This window comes from Cryptomeria japonica, chromosome 5 (assembly GCF_030272615.1).
Source record: "Cryptomeria japonica chromosome 5, Sugi_1.0, whole genome shotgun sequence".
Lineage (NCBI taxonomy): Eukaryota > Viridiplantae > Streptophyta > Pinopsida > Cupressales > Cupressaceae > Cryptomeria > Cryptomeria japonica.
This window is the reverse complement of record NC_081409.1, coordinates 742,480,747-742,489,666: the sequence shown is the minus strand read 5'-3', so window position 1 is coordinate 742,489,666 and position 8,920 is coordinate 742,480,747. Positions and strand designations below refer to the sequence as shown.

The 8,920-nt window shown below is 33.0% G+C and overlaps 1 long non-coding RNA gene across 2 annotated transcripts; it reads right to left on the bottom strand.

The window, feature by feature from the left end:
• Nucleotides 1–350: 350 nt before the first annotated feature.
• Nucleotides 351–8,920, bottom strand: LOC131028741 (uncharacterized). 2 transcript variants are annotated; one of them, XR_009102643.1, is made up of 10 exons: nt 5,544–8,920; nt 5,324–5,371; nt 5,182–5,244; nt 4,535–4,601; nt 4,203–4,259; nt 3,267–3,443; nt 2,924–2,971; nt 2,791–2,834; nt 2,439–2,495; nt 351–473 (listed from the first exon to the last, which is right to left on the bottom strand). It is a non-coding gene; the product is annotated as an uncharacterized LOC131028741 (long non-coding RNA). The 2 variants fall into 2 exon arrangements; XR_009102644.1 differs by having other exon boundaries at nt 5,182–5,224.

Genomic DNA, 8,920 nt, shown 5'->3' with positions numbered 1-8,920 from the left:
AAAAGTTTAATGAGCTAAATGTCCCAAAAACATATTCATCATTCATTAGATCAAATAAATCATAGTTTCATATAAAGAAACATCCACATTTAAGGAGCAAAGTTTAATCAGAATCAGAATAGCAAATACAATGTTTACATCATTTCTTTAACTAATAAAAGACAAAAATGAAACGAATCTATACCCACTGATTGAGAAGAACAAAAATGACAAATTGAAGAAAAATTAACCAACTTTACCCAATGTAATTCATATATTCTATCTTAAAAATAAACCTAATAAATGAAATATTACATATTCATATGTATAATTGATTAATATTTCCACATTAAATTTCAACTGCAACTTACCTCACAAAAATGTAGGTCTTAAGCCAAGCAATAGGTAAGCCTCTCCCAATCTTCTAGTGACCATTTCAATAAAGAAGGTGACTATGATTGCCATGCCATGCTATCTTGTTGTTCCTTTGCCTCCTGTTTTGTACATAGAATAGGATTAATTGATCTGACAAAATCATTTTCCAAAACAAGTGAAATTTGGGCATATAACCCATTTTAACAAAGTTTCATGATTTGGACTCACAAAATCATATTCATCATAACTTATTAGATCACAGAAACAATAGCTTCATACATAAATATTCATGTCAAGATAAAATACATTCATTCAAATTTCATATGACACAAAATAAATCAAAATCGTTATAAGCATTAAATATTTATATCATTTCTTTAAATAAATACAAAATAGACCTATTCTCACATATTGATTGGAATGAAAAGAGCAGCTTTTAAAATAACAACTATGAATAGACCTAATTCTCACTTATTGATTGGAATCAAAAGTGCAAACCCAACTTTTGAAAGGACAAAAGAAAGGAAAAAAAAATTTACCCTAAACATGGAACAGAATATCAACCAATATTTACACATTATAATTGATGTACTCTATCTTGAAAATAATGGATAATGATGCCAATTAGATTGAGCTTAAATAATAATTGGTGTTTCACAATTAAAAACTAAATTCAAATCACTAAAATACATGATAAATAAGTCCAATGAAGTAATGTTTCACATTCAGTTTATGTAGGTCTTTGGCCAAGCCTAAGGTGAACCTCTCTTGGTCTCCAAGACTGCCATAAGCAACCATTTCATATAATATATTTAAACTTATTAGTAAATTTAAATTATGTCTTGAGCCAGGCTATGGTGACTAGTGTGGTGGTAATTTCTCTGTTAGTTATAGTTCCTAGGTGGTAACAAAGATGGTGTACGATTGGAAGAGAGATCTTAGGGATCTCTTCTTGCTTGGCTCCATATCCAATAGGCATCTCAAGGCTACTATCCGATAGGCGCCCCAAGTCTACTTTTGATTGCACTTAACAAAGATTCTTGGATATGTCAAAGCTTGTTTTGAGTGGAGGTGTATAAGACTTTAAGAAATTGCTCATTAGAATTGCATTCGAGCAAACTTTTGTGCTTTTGAATTTTTAATATGGATTTGAAGGAGTGGATTTGCAGGTTGTTGCTGCTGGACGAATCTTTGGTGCTCCTAGAATCATCTGTCCTTCTTCACCTGTCTTTGCCACTTTCAGATTTTGCTTCTCGTGAGGACTTAATAATCTTGAATAAAGAGCTTGTAGTTGTTAGCCACCAAGTGTCGGATCTTCATCTATTTTGCTGGCATATATTTAAGGTGTTGGTGAACTTGTAGGTCAATCATCACCACGAGATCCTAAAAGTTGTTTTGATTACACACTACCTCTTCCAGGTGAGGTTTGGTGCTTCAGGTCACAAAAATATTCAAATTGGTGCATGAGATGACCTTTCTACAGTTGATGGGTGATGAAAGTGGTAAGGCATGGGTTTCTTTTGTAGCTTGCTTTCGGGAGGTCCTTTAGCTGGTGGATAGGATGTTTGGAAAATGGTGTGTTGTGTCTTCTTGATTTTTTGTTTCTAGGTCATGGTATTGATTGTCTTCTGACTAGTTGAAGATGTGGTTTTTGGCTGTATTTTTTGGTCGGATTAATATTAGTGGTTTTTGTTCACCATTTATTGATTTTCTGAACTGCCAGAAGACCATTATTTCACCCCAGTTTCATGCGCAACTTTTTGAAAAATGTAGTTCTGAAGTCAAATCTATCCCATGGACTTTTGAACTACTAGAAAACCATTTCATTTGAAGTTAAAGCTGCCAAAACATTTACAATATGCTCACATAATATGGAGAAAAATAATATTTACAAAATAAACATTATTATTATAATTAAACTGAATAGAATAGGAAAATTTTGATTAAATTTATAAATATGATGGATTGTCAAGTTGACTTGAGAATTTTTTTTTTACCACTCCACCATAAATCTAAACTATGTTTAAACTCCTACAAGAGAATAATATAAATGCTTGATAATAAAAGAAGGTAGAAAATATTACCCACAAATTGAAGAATTAGAGATCCAAAACAGGGCTCCTCTACCAGCTGATATAACTCTGAAGGACAAACAACAGAGAGTTGAGAAGGAAATATACTACCAAAATGCAGAATTTTTTTGATAAGGAATTAGCTGCTAAAACTGATGGCACATATTCTTCATTCATTATCATAGGATAAACAAATTTACCACCCAATGCAATTCATGTATTCTATCTTGAAAATAAAACTAATGAAAGATTTCAATTAGCATAATCCCAGACAGTAAGTAATGGGGATTTCACAGCTAAAAAGCAATTTCAAAATATTAAATTATGAAGTAATATTTCATACTCAATTTTAAGTGAAACTCACCTCAAAAATTGCAGGTCCTAAGCCAAGCCAATGGTAAGTCTCTCCTGGATATTCTCCATAGATTTCTCATTTCAGTAAAAATTATAACTATTGGAATATTCAAAATGAACTGGGGAGGACAAATTACACTTACAGAATTGATGAATTGATATCTCCTCCGAAGAATATTTCCTTCCCTGCTCTACAGTAATATAGAGTGTCTCTCAATACATATAATCGAATTCATTAAAGAACAAAGGCAGTGAAGTGGGAGTAGCCATTTTATGGTTTTGGGCAGGAAAATAATTTTTCATTAGATCTTTCAAATAAAAGATAAACATGGATGTGGACCATAGAGACCTATAAATTGTTAAAAAAAATAGGAAAAATAGATTTACATGGATGTGGAACTGTAATCTTGATAAAATAGAAACTAGGTATATAGAATTCAGGATATTGCACTCTACACTTTGAATTAAGAAAAATAATTTGCTAACCATTTCAATGGAGAAGATGACTTTATGATTGTATTTGCATCTCCTACCCTCCAAAGTGGTGATATATCTATTATTTAATTTTTCCTTTGCCTTCCCCTCCTATAAATCTTTAGCATCAAAAAGCAGTCTTGATTCAGTCGTATAACAGAATATGTGGATCCATAATTTGAGTATAACCTGTCTCCGAAAAAAAAAATTAGATGTCACAAAATTGTATTTATAGTTAACTTTAAATCAACCTTACATACAGAAATATTCATATCAGAACAAAATAGATTCACACAAATTACATGTACAAAAATTAAAGTAGAAGCAACATAACAAATATTATGTTTGTATCAGTTCTCTAATAGATATCTATAAGATGGATATATAGTCACTTATTTCATGGAAGAAAAATTAACGAACACTTACCCAATATAATTCATGTCTTCTATCTTGAAAATAAAATTAGTGAAGGATGTCAACTAACCAAACCTTAAGCAATGAATTAGAAGCCATTTTACAACTAAAAACAAGATTCAAATTATTAACATACATGATAATAGGTACAATTAAGTAATATTCCATTCCAATTTCAGGTGTAACTTTTTTCAAAATGTAGTTCTTGAGTAATTCTCAAGTCAAACCTAAGATAAGCCACTTTTGGTCTTTTGAGCTGCCAGAAAACCATTTTATCGAAAGTTAAAGCTACTTGTAAATTTAAAATACGCTTATCTAATATAAAAAAGATTCGTATTTACAAAGTAATTACATCATTAGTATAATTAAAATTAATTGACAAGAAAATTTTAATTACATTTATGATAATAATGGATTGTCATGTTGACTTGAGAACATTTTATTTACTGTTCCAAGATGAATCTAAACTATGTCGATACTCCTACAAGAGAATAATATAAATACTTAAGAATAAAGGCAGCTAGCAAATATTACCCACAAATTGAAGAATTAGGGATCCAAAACCAGGCTCCTCTATCAACTGATACAACACTGAAAGACAAACAACAGAGTGTTCAGAAGGATGTATACTACCAAGATGCAGAAATTTTTTGATAAGGAATAAGCTGCCAAAACTGACGGCATACATTCTTCATTCCTTATCATAGGATAGACAAATTTATCAGGATGAACTGCAAACTGGGCATGCAAAGTTCAGGCTGTTGCACCATATAATTGGAGTTAAAAAGAGTACTTTGTTGATCATTTCAATGAAGAAAATGAATGTGATTACCTCCGCATCTTTTACCTTTAAAGTGGTTATATACCTGCTTTATTGTTGTTCACATGCCTTGTGCTCCTGGAAATCCCAAGTATCAGAAGGGCAGCCCTATTCTGTACATAGAAGAGGATTACTCGATCCATCTAAACTCAGTTTCTAGAATACGTGGAATTTTGAGTATAACCCATCCCAACAAAGTTTGATGAATTAGATGTCACTAAACCATACACATCGTTATCTATTAGATCAAATAAATCACTTTTTCCTATAGAGATATTCATGGCCAAACAAATTAGATGCATCCAAATTTATTTATTTTAAATCAAACAGAATCAACATTGCAAATAAAATGCAATAGCTATATCATTTCTTTAACCAAAAATAGAGAAATATAAACTGGATCTGTACCCGCTTGTTGATTGGAATAAAAAACGAAAAGCCAACTGCAAAATTTGAAAGAAACGTTCAAAGAAAGAAAAACAGAGGATGCCCTCTTCTTTTGATAGAAAGAAAAAGCAACCAAAATTTACCAGCCACTGTACTTCATGTATTCTATCTTCACTTTAAAACTAATGAAAGATTTCAATTAGCATAATCTCAGACAGTAAGTAATGGTGATTTCACAGCTAAAAATCAATTTCAAATTATTAAAATATGAAGTAATATTTCATACTCGATTTTAGTGAAACTCACCTCAAAAATGCATGTCTTAAGCCAAGCCTCGGGTAACCCTCTCCTGACATTCTCCATAGATTACTGATTTCATTAAAAAGTATAACTATTGGGATAATTCAAAATGAATTAGAATGAATTAGGGAGGACAGATTACACTTACAAAACTGATGAATTGGCATCCCCTCTGAAGAATATTTCTTTTCCTGCCCTACAGTAATATAGAGTGTGTCTCAATATATAGAATCCAATTCTTTAAAGAGCAAAGGCCATGAAGAAGAGGGAGTAGCCGTTTATGTTTTTCAGTGGGAAAATACTAAAAATCAATTTCAAATTATTAAAATATGAAGTAATATTTCATACTCGATTTTAGTGAAACTCACCTCAAAAATGCATGTCTTAAGCCAAGCCTCAGGTAACCCTCTCCAGACGTTCTCCATAGATTACTGATTTCATTAAAAAGTATAACTATTGGGATAATTCAAAATGAATTAGAATGAATTGGGGAGGACAGATTACACTTACAAAACTGATGAATTGGCATCCCCTCTGAAGAATATAGAATCCAATTCTTTAAAGAGCAAAGGCCATGAAGAAGAGGGAGTAGCCGTTTATGTTTTTCAGTGAGAAAATACATTTTTCCTTGTATCTTTCTAATAAAAGATAAACATGGATGTAGAACCCATGGAAACCTTCTAAATTTATTGAAAATATCTTTCTAATTAAAGATAAACATGGATGTGGAACCCATGGAACCCTCTAAATTGTTAAAAAACATAGTTATAAAAGATTTACATGGATGTGGAATTGTAATCTTGAGAAAATACAAAATTCAGGGTGTGAACTCTACACTTTGAACTAAGAAAGATAGTTTGCTAACCATTTCAATGGAGAAGATGACTTCATGATTGTGTTTGCATCTCCTCCTTTCAAAATGGTGATATATCCATTAACATATTGTTCCTCTGCCTTCCATATAGAAATATTGTTCATATTGTTATTATCTATTAAATTAATTAAATCAACCTTACATATAGAAATATCATATCAAAACAAAATAGATTCATCCTACTTACATGAAAGAAAATTAAATTAGAATCAACATTTCTAAAAGATTTCCATAATCTATCATATAAACAAGAGAATGCTTCTGGATTTAATTGTGTATGTTTTTTATGCAAAAAACTTGTACACAATTAAATCCAGAAACTGCATTCTCTTGTTTACAGAATCAACATAACAAATATAATGTTTATATCATTTCTTTTATAGAGAAATATAAGATGCATCTATAGCCACTTATTTGATGAAAGAAAATGTCACAAACATTTACCCAATATAATTCATATCTTCTATCTAGAAAATACAATTAATGAAGGATGTCAATTATATCACATCCCCACATCAAGCCCATCTAACGGGGTCTTAAATAAATAAAAATAAAGCAAACTGAAAGGACTGTCAAGAGGGTATGCCATAGGTGAGTAGGATTAGAGGTGTAGTTGTATGAAGGGACATGGCTGCTATAGAGAGGGCACGGCGACCATCTCGAGAGTAGAAAATGGCAGTCGGACGGTATAACTAGCATGGAAGACCCAAACCATGACAAATGACCTCATAAAATGTGCTTTTAACCAATTTTGAAGGAGAGTATCTAAATGGTATAAATACCCATGAAACTCGACTAGGAGAGAATATGGGCAAGAAAAACAATGTGGTAGTTGTAGCTGCTCTAGTAGACCTGCATGCAGAATGTGGGGGCATAGTCAAAGCATGTGAATTGTTTAACTGAAAGCCTAAAAGAAATGTAATCTCATGGAATGCAACAATCGCAAGATATGGCCCAAAATTGTATTTGTTGAAAAGGCTTTAGAAACTTCTAGAAAAATACGATTGGCAATGTAAAGCCAAATTCCATAGCCATTGCCCACATTGTCCAAGTCTACACCATAATGGGATTCGTAGACTGGCTATGGATGTCCATCAAAAGAGAATAGAGAGTGAGCTTTTTAAACCAATGATAGACCCCCATTACGCTTAAAGAAGAAGAAGAAATGGATGAGAGGATTATTGGCACAAATAGATTTGTTGAAAGTCGTAGAAACTTTAAAGAAAAAGCAATTGGTGGGTGTGAAGCCATAAAAGACAATTGTAGCTTATCATCTCTACCTGCTATACTAGGAGAGCTTGGAATAGGGTATGGACATCCATCAAGGTTGAAGGTATTTCGATGATATAGGAGAGAAGATTTTGGGCAGCCATACAACCTTGTTATCAGATGGACACTGCCAATTGCATGCAGGTGAGGGATACCCCACATTGATCTAGGGTATTGGATGGATTAAGTCAAAAGCATGTGGGCTTGGGACCAATTGCATGCCAGCGATGGATGTCCCCATTGCTTAGTCGTCCAATGGATTGTAGTGAAGAGAATTTATAATGAAGAATAGGTAGGTAATAATTGGACCAACCTCAATTGTATAATTTTGGGCATATTTTGATGTGGAAATGGTATACTTGACCTTGTTGGGTTGAAGGCGAACCCTCAATGTAGTATGGGATACGTCAAATGCTCTTTGTAGTGGCTCATTGGTGCAAAAGATTGGGGAAAGGAATGTGACCCACAATGTAGTGTGCAGTGCACCAACATTTCTTTTCTATTTGGGATGCACCATGGGCAGGTTATAGTTGTTGATGTGTTAGACTCTCACTATGTATATGATAGCCACTGTGTATACGTGGCGTACATTGAAGTTAATCACTATGTATATGGTGTATGCTGAAGCTAGTCACTATGTATGTGATGTATGTTGAAGCTAGTCACTGTGTGTGTGATGTATGTTGAAGCTATTCCTTGTGTATCTACGACATATGCTGAAATTAGCGACTGTGTATAAGTGACGTATGCTGGAGCTAGTCACTGTGTGTGATATGTATGAGCCAGTCACCTTGTGTATAGGTGATGTGTGCTTGAGACGCTCTTTATGGAATTAGGAATTATGGAAGGATAATACCCCTATGTAATTGTGTATGCTTGTACACTACTTGATGGCTAATGGTTATCTCCTATTGTAATGAGACTAAGTTAACAGACTGCAATTAATTAATAGTTAGGGTTTTAAGAGAGATCAAAGTTCTCATACAAGAAGAGAAATGAACATCCTCTAACCTTCAAGGGTGAGCTACAAAGTCTCTGATTTCACGAGGAAATATGTAGGCAAGGTCATCAATAATGAACCCTTGAGGCATAGGTCTAGGTCTAAGGGGGGGCCCTAACCTCAAGCGCTTACCACCTTCAAGTGTAAGCATAAGTGGTAGAATGGACTTGTCGACACCATAGTGATTGAGTAAATTATGAAGTTGTCACTTCTAAGGGAAAACAAAGATGCTTGATTGATTAAATTGATACTTGTAAAAAAACAATTAGTAGAAACCAAGGGGCAATTGTTACAAATTAGCCTCAGCTCAAGCAATAAATTAGTTAAAATCTTACAACTAAATCATTAACATGCATGGTAATGCATACAATTAAGTAATATTCAATTCCAATTTCAACTGCAACTTTTTCAAAAAGTGTAGTTCTTAAGGCAGACCTAAGGTAAACCTCTCTTGGTCTTCTAGACAGAAAATCATTATTTCACCCCAATTTCACATGTAACTTTTTGAAAAATGTAATTCTTAAATCAAACAAAAGATAAGCCTCTCTTGGTCTTTTGAGCTGTCAAAAACCATTTCATCTAAAATTAAAGCTGCCAGTAAA